Source organism: Sciurus vulgaris (assembly GCF_902686455.1).
Source record: "Sciurus vulgaris genome assembly, chromosome: 9".
Lineage (NCBI taxonomy): Eukaryota > Metazoa > Chordata > Mammalia > Rodentia > Sciuridae > Sciurus > Sciurus vulgaris.
In genome coordinates this window covers 140,820,013-140,827,593 of record NC_136469.1, presented here as the reverse complement: position 1 = coordinate 140,827,593, position 7,581 = coordinate 140,820,013, and the positions used below count along the sequence as shown (strand labels likewise).

The 7,581-nt window shown below is 52.6% G+C and overlaps 1 pseudogene across 1 annotated transcript; it reads right to left on the bottom strand.

Annotated features, from left to right (window-relative positions):
• Nucleotides 1–5,128: 5,128 nt before the first annotated feature.
• On the bottom strand, nt 5,129–7,146 carry LOC306670012 (WW domain-binding protein 11-like; annotated as a pseudogene). The gene has a single exon. The product of its transcript is annotated as a WW domain-binding protein 11-like (transcript).
• Nucleotides 7,147–7,581: the final 435 nt, after the last annotated feature.

Here is a 7,581-nt window from a genome sequence, read left to right as displayed (position 1 = left end):
AAAGATGAGCTGTGACACGCTGCCTTCAAAAGGTCGGCAGTCTAAAACACACGGGTCAATATTCAGTCTTTCTTGAGAAAATGAGAGCGCTTGTCACTGGAAATACCACCACCAGACAGCACTGCCCAGGAAGCAGGTGGCTCCCTCTTTCTGGGATTAATATTCCCCCTGAGGGAGGTGTCCGATGCTGGACTCGGTCATGACTTTGACTGTGTCTTGTCAGTGAAGCGGTGAGCAGAGGCGCTGCGGCCGCCCGGGGACAGGAGCCTGAGTTCAGCCGGACCCCAGGTGGCCGCGCGTAAGCGTGCGGCACCTGCGACTGAGCGGCTGACGTCCCAGCAACCCCTGGGGCCAGAGCTTGGTCAAGCAGAGGGCAGAGTGTCCTGAGAAGCCCGCCTGCTGAGCCAGGGTCCCTTCTGACCCGCTGCTCCCTGCGCTGCGGGTGGGCCGGGCAGGGAGCAGAGACAGGCGCCCACCTTTACCTCCAGCCCCCGCCCGCCAGCGAGGCCAAGGTGGGGCGCTGCCTGAAGGAGCGCGGGCCGGAGGAAAGAGACACAGCCGGGTTCTGTTTTTCAATGTTTGATTTTTTTAACAGACGACACCGTGGATTCATCGTGGACACGTGACGCCTGGTGGGCGTGGTCGCGGAGTGGTGGGGCGGGGCTCGTTGGCAGACGTTGCTGCCGCTCTTGTGCTGGGGGGGCCTTGCCTCCTACTCTCCGCACATTTTTCGGGAGCACAGTGGATCCTCATTATCACGGACTCTGTGCCGTATGGTAGATCACTCGATCTGCTCCTCCTCCGTGGCTGTCATTACATAACCTGTGTTTGACGTCTCCCGGAACCCACCTGCCGACCCAGCCTGTGCTGCGCGCCATTCTGCTCTCTTCTTCTAGGAATCAACATGCTTAGATCCCATGGAAGAGTGAATCCCCCCATCCTGTCTTTCTGTGCCTGGCTTATTTCATTTAACCTAATGTCCTTCTGTTTCATCCACGTGGTTGTGATTTTCTCCTTTTCGTGGCTGAATAGTATTCCGTGTGAATACCTCCATTTTCTGAAGCCACCCATTGTTGATGGGCACCTAGTTGATTCCACATCTTGGCTGTCTTGGCTGCCGTGAGCAGCTCTGCAGTGACATAGGACAGCAGGTGTCACTTCCATGTGCTGATCTCATTTCTTTGGCTATATACTCAGCAGTGGTACCTGGAGTTCATTTCATGAAATATGTTCACTGCTCTGGCAAGAACAAAATACGCACACCCATGTGGGCTACAGGACACAGACGTGTACATCCCGAGAGTCTGTATAAGAGTAAAGTACTTCCTAATTCACATTTAAAACCAGCATTGCACAATTGAAAGATAAATGATAACATTTATGCTAACGATCTTAATTTTTAGTTTAACTTTAAATTGTTATTGAATAGTAACTTTAAAGAACACCATGACAGGTCAGGAAGGGAACTAGAAAAGCAAAGAAGCTTTAAATTTAATAACTTGAAAGCCTTGTTTTCTTCTTCACGAACAGGGGCCTCCAGTTGCTCTCTAGCTGGCCTCACCTCCCAGACGCCTGACTGAGGCGTGTTCTGCCTCCAAGTCCTGAGTGAAGACCATGTGGTGTACAGAGGCAGCCACAGAGCTGGAGGCCTGCAGCTTTGCACCCACCTTCCAGCACGGGGGTCCTGTGTGGCCACTGCTTCTTGTCCTTCTGCCCCTGGGGACTGTGCCCCAGGAGGATTGGACCTGGCACCGGGGAGGTTGCTGAGTATTTGTAAAGGAAGGCCTTCATCGTTCCCACAAGTAATGGATCCCCATCCAGGGGCCTGCTGGGTTCTAGAGATTCTTGTTTTGAATTCAATCCCTGTGGCCACTGCTTTTAAAAGGCACACACACACACACACACACACACACACACACGGATGTATGTGCTTGTAAAAACACACAATGCAACCAAAGCACTGAAGCAGTAGCATGTGGAGATGAGCAGGAGGTGACATCTGCCTGGCGCCGCCTAGCTCTGTGTCTCCTGTGGAGCCATTTCTGGACACCAACCTGGAGATCCAGGGGCGTGTCTGGTCCCCAATCCCAGCAGCACTGGCAGCACAGGACCAGCCTCCCTCAGCCTCCCTCTCCCAGGCACACATCTCGCTGCAACTCCCTGCTGACGTGTCTGCTTGTGCAGTTCATCTTACTGGGGAGCGAATCAGTGAATGAGTGAACCAAGGAATCAGTGAATGAGTGAACCAAGGAATCAGTGAATCAAGGAATCAGTGAATCAGTGAATCAAGGAATCAGTGAATCAAGGAATCAGTGAATCAGTGAATCAGTGAACCAAGGAATCAGTGAATCAAGGAATCAGTGAATCAGTGAATCAGTGAATCAGTGAATCAAGGAATCAGTGAATCAAGGAATCAGTGAATCAGTGAACCAAGGAATCAGTGAATCAAGGAATCAGTGAATCAGTGAATCAGTGAATCAAGGAATCAGTGAATCAAGGAATCAGTGAATCAGTGAACCAAGGAATCAGTGAATCAAGGAATCAGTGAATCAAGGAATCTGTGAATAAGTGAATTAGCAAATCAACGAATCAAAGGATGAAAGAACCAGTGGAAGGGGGGGCAGAGCGGAGTGGCAACTGCAGCGTCTGCTTCCCTGCAGGCAGCAGCGGGTGCTGGGGTGCTGGCTGGGGGAGCTGCATGCCTGGACCCCACGGCCCTGGCTCCTTTGCATGGTGCAGAGCCAGGACTGGCAGCCAGGTCAGTCACACCAAGATCTAGTTTCAGAGGCTGGCGTGCAGATGGGGTGAGGGCACAGGCTTTAGAGCCACACACGGGGATTCTAACCCTGAGGGTCTGCCACCTTCAGTGACTTTAGGCAGATTGTTTCTCCCTTGTAAAACTCAGTCGAGGTTTCTGCAAAGTAGAAAATACACATACACACCACATGGGCACTTAGAAGTGATTTCATGCCGTGTACCTCAGTTAAGTTGGCAGTTACTAGCATCCACTCTTTTTTTCTCTTTTTTTGGTATCGGGGATTGAACTCAGGGGCACTGGACCACTGAGCCACATCCCAGCCCTATCTTGCATTTTATTTAGAGACAGGGTCTCACCGAGTTGCTTAGCGCCTTGCCCTGCTGAGGCTGGCTGTGAACTCACGATCCTCCTACCTCAGCCTCCCGAGCCGTGGGGATTACAGGCGCGTCCACACGCCCTGCTACCAGCATCAGTTCTTATTCCTGTTTCCATCTGTCCCTGAACCCACACGGAGATCCTAAGGCGGCCGCTGAGGAGGAGCAGCTGCCCCTCTCTGAGCTCTCCTGTCCACGTGGCCCGAGTGCTCCAGGCGTACCTGCTGATGGGGAGGAGGAACCGGCAGACGCTTAGCGCACAGTTACTGGGCGGCTGGCATCCAGGCCCACGAGGCAGAATCGCCTCCTCTTCCAGCATCTCCTCCTCTTCCAGCATCTCCTTGCCCCCTGCCACTTCCTGTGCACCCATGGTGCCCCGGCGCTGTGTCCACCACCGTGGAGCTAATGGGAGGAATCAGAGGAGGCCCTGCCCTTGTGAGCTATGGTCAGGTGGAAGAAAACAGGCCCTACCAAAAACACACCACATACAGAGTCCACGCCAGAGTGCAGTCGGGGCTCCAGCGACAGGAGGGGCAGGCATGGACTGCCAAGGGGAGGGAGAAGAGAGCCGAGACCTACAGCATGAAAGGAGCTGATCAGGCAAAAAACATAAGTGCTTCAATAGCAGAGGAAACAGCACACGCAAAGGCCCTGAGGTAGGGAAGAGCTCCGTGGGTCAGGCAGGAGCATAGCAAGCAATGTGGACAAAGCAGAGCAGTAGTTTCATTCACTGAGCTCCTAGGACATGATGGGCCCTGCTGTACAGCCTCACAGGCTTGCCCAGCTTCTGACAGCCCTACAAGAAGGACGTGTGCACACATGGTACGGGATGCAACCCAGGACCGTGTGCATGCTAGGCGAGTTGCAGATTCTGCAGATGCAGACACTGAGAGCCAGAGGGATTAAGGACTAGCTCAAGGCCACCCAGGTGTTCAGAGCCAAACCTGCGTCCGCCTCAGGCAGTCTTGCCAGCGTTGAGCTGCCTTCCCCAGGGGCTGCAGAATCAGGCAGGGCCGAGAGGCCACGCTAAGGAGTTTGTGTCTTCTTCCCAAACGTCTCCTACTGGCTGCTGGTCCGAATCCTGATTCTGCTTGTGCAGTGGGTGGTTGGGGACCAGCTCCTTGGCCACCCTTTATTTCATTCCACAAGTGTTTCCACGCGCCTGGGCCGAGCCTAGCAGAGCTGGGCAGAGGGAGAGCGAGTGCGCGGGATCACTGGGTGGAGCCTCCTGGAGGTGGGGCCTTGTGGGGGGAAGTTAGGGATCCCCTTCCTTTTTCTTTGCTTCCTGACTGCCCTGAGGAGGCAGCTTCCTGTTCCCTGTTCCCCACAGGAGGTGCTGTCTCTCCACAGGCCAAAAAGCAATGCGCGACCAGTAGTGGGCTGAAGCCCTGACGCTTCAGAATAATCCCCTCCTCTTTTTTTTTTTTTAAACTTGGTGTAGAACATTTTATTTTTTTTCCATGAAACACTCAAAGTTCATATCAGTGGGAAATAATTTTAATCAAAGAATTGTACATTTTCTTCTCGCAAATCCTGCTTTCTATTAGGAAATGACATTGTGATCCATTTCACTACAAGTAAAATATTACAAAATATTTACAGGAAAATATTAAAAATAACTCAAATACAAAAGGCAAGATGAAATAAACTGGGTTTTCAGAAATCTCTACTCCAGTGCCCACAGCACACAAGATGAGAGTCAAAGCAAATAAGTAACTAAGACTCCCCTGATCATAAATTTCCAAAGAACTGGAGAAGGGGAAGAAACCGGATGGAGATGGTAGTGTGAAAGGAAGGGATGTTAGCAGCACGGCTGCGAAAGTCAAGCTATCTGAATGAAATACCCTCTCATGTGCAGTGAATTCTGAACAAGGCTAAACGTTGGGATATTCCTTGGACTGAAATGAGAAAACACCCTGACAGTGGAAGCAGCTCTTTCCACCTAAGTTAATAAGAGCCTCTTGCTCCATGAACCACTTGTGAACAGAAGCTGTTCTGGCATCAAAAGCTGTCACAGCACTCCTTCCATCTCTCTCATGAAAGCTTCATAAACATCATCCTTAGTTTGTACTGAGACGGGAACAGAAGGACCAGATTTGGGGGCTGCTTTGGCAAGAGGCACAGCAGAATCGTCCTCTGGCTTTCTTTGGGGAGTAGCGGTAGCCCCCGTATTCTCCCGACGTACCCTCAGTGCGGTGGGCACACACCGGGTGATCTCTGCCTTGGGATTAGTGACCTGTGGCTTTCTTCTCAATGGTGGCTGCCCTCGTATCACCCGCCTTGGGTCGCTGAATCAAGTTGAGTGGGGCACTTAACACCCCCGGGTTCGGCAAGGGAGCCGCTGGGAAAAGCCCAGGTGGGGCGGGTCCAAGTGGAGGCACCAAAGGTGGGCGCATCATGCCAGGGCGAGGTGGAGGGATGCTGGAGGTGCAGGGGAGGTAGCCTTGGTGGGGGTCCCCAAGGAGGAGGGCCAGGAGGCAGACCTGGAGGTGGGCCTGGGGGAGGGCCAGGGGGTCAGCCTGGTGGTGGTCCTGGAAGGAAAAGTCGTGGTAAAGGCCCTTGGCATTCCAGAAGGTCTCAAAAATGGAGGAGCCCCTGGAGGTGGTCCAGGAGGAAGGCCCGTGGGTGGCCCGGGAGGCCGTAAAGGAGGAGCGGGTGGTGGTCCAGGAGGAGGTGGTCCTGGCGTGGGAGGGCCTGGATCTGAGGGGGAGGAGGAGACGGGGGGAGCCTGCTGCTGTGAGGAAGCAGCAGGTGTGCCGTCAGAACGGGGGTCCTCTTCATGCTGTTTCGTGATTGTTTTTCTGCTTCAGAATCGTCAGAATCGCCTTCTTCATCCTCTGAAATTCCTCCGCGTCCGCCCTTCCCGGGGATTTCCTGACCCGCCACAGGAAGCACCAGGGCTTGGGGGAGTCAGCTCCTTCGTGTCGTCTTTTTCTTCCTCGGCTCTCCAGGCATATGGCAAATCGTACACTCAGACCCGACTTCTCTTCTTCAGTACCGTCTCTCACTGTCATCGCGGTGCACAAGTTCATCCCCCTCACTTTCTCCATCCGATCCGTCAGTGTCGCCGTCAGCAGCACTGTCATCGTGCTTATCCTGAGCCATGCCCTCAGGATAGCCATCATCTTCACTGTACTGGAAACATCCTCGTCGCGACCCCTTGAGCACGTTCTCGACTATGCGACACGTCTTCATCTCGCCTACGAGGGGGGATCTAAACAAAGCCCACCTTCCGCCATACATCTGCAGGACGTGGGGAGGAGGTGGACCAGGTGGAGGGCCAGGAGGTTTTCTGCCAGGGGGCAACGTGGAAACCATGTCCAAGAAGAGGAAGGATAGAAACTGCTCGAGTCGGGGGTCCATCGGCTGAGGTCTTCTTAAGGATGGAGGGTGGAATGTCCTGGATCAAGACGTTGGAAGGAGCATGTGGCGTATCTGGCAAAGGAATTCGCTCTACTTCCACGTGCTGAGCATTCTTGACAGCATCAAAATATTGGCTAAGTTGAGCCCTCTTCTGTTCATATTCTACTTCCAGCTTTCTCAATTCTTTGTAAATATCTGGGTTCTCTTTTCCATAAAGTCATAAAATACGTTCAAAAGTTTCCTGCAGCTTTTTACGTTTATCTTTCATTTAACTCTGGCTGTTGCACTGGGTTAAGCTCCATTTCATCCACTTTCTCCATGTCCCGGACAACCTGTTCGGTATCTTTCATCTTCAAAACAGCAGCTCGTACCATCACGTGCTGTTTTTTGTTCTTTTTTAATTCTCTTTTTCCGGCTTCCTTTCGGGCTTGGTCTGTAGGGTTCATGAATTTTCCACTCTTGGTGGATGATGTTGATCTCCGTCCCATGTTGACAATATGTATGGTTCACTTATTCATTTAAAAATGATAAACAAACAGTACTGCTGGGCTCCCAGGACTGCGAGAATCGGGGAGGGGACGATTTCCGGCCCCTCTCACTTCGCAGGGGCCTTCACCTCTACCTCTCGGTCAACCACCTAGCCACCGCCATCTTGAAACCTCCCCTCTCCTCTTTTTAAGTTGATTTTCTCAGGGGTTTTGTTACAGTAATGAAGAGTCACCCCACACGAAGGGCGAGGAGTTACCACAAGGGGGACTCCTCTGGGCAGAGTCAAGGAAAGGCTTTCCTGAGGTCTCTGCACGTGGCTGAGGTTGGAGGACAAGTGGGAAATATCCAGGTCAGCTACGGGGTTTGGGATGGAAGTAGGGTGGCCAGGCAGAACACAGGAATCCAGATGACAATGCGTAGCGTTCAGCGTAACATCGTCTGGTGGCATGGATATGGCCACCCGTTGCTTATCAGATCTTTGGGGTCCACAGCACCTCCTATTTGTTTGTTGGCTTGGCTTGGCTTTGTGTAAGTACCTGGCAATCCAAGGTGGGAAGGTCTCAGGACAGAGGACAGGAGACGACACAAGGTAAGTGT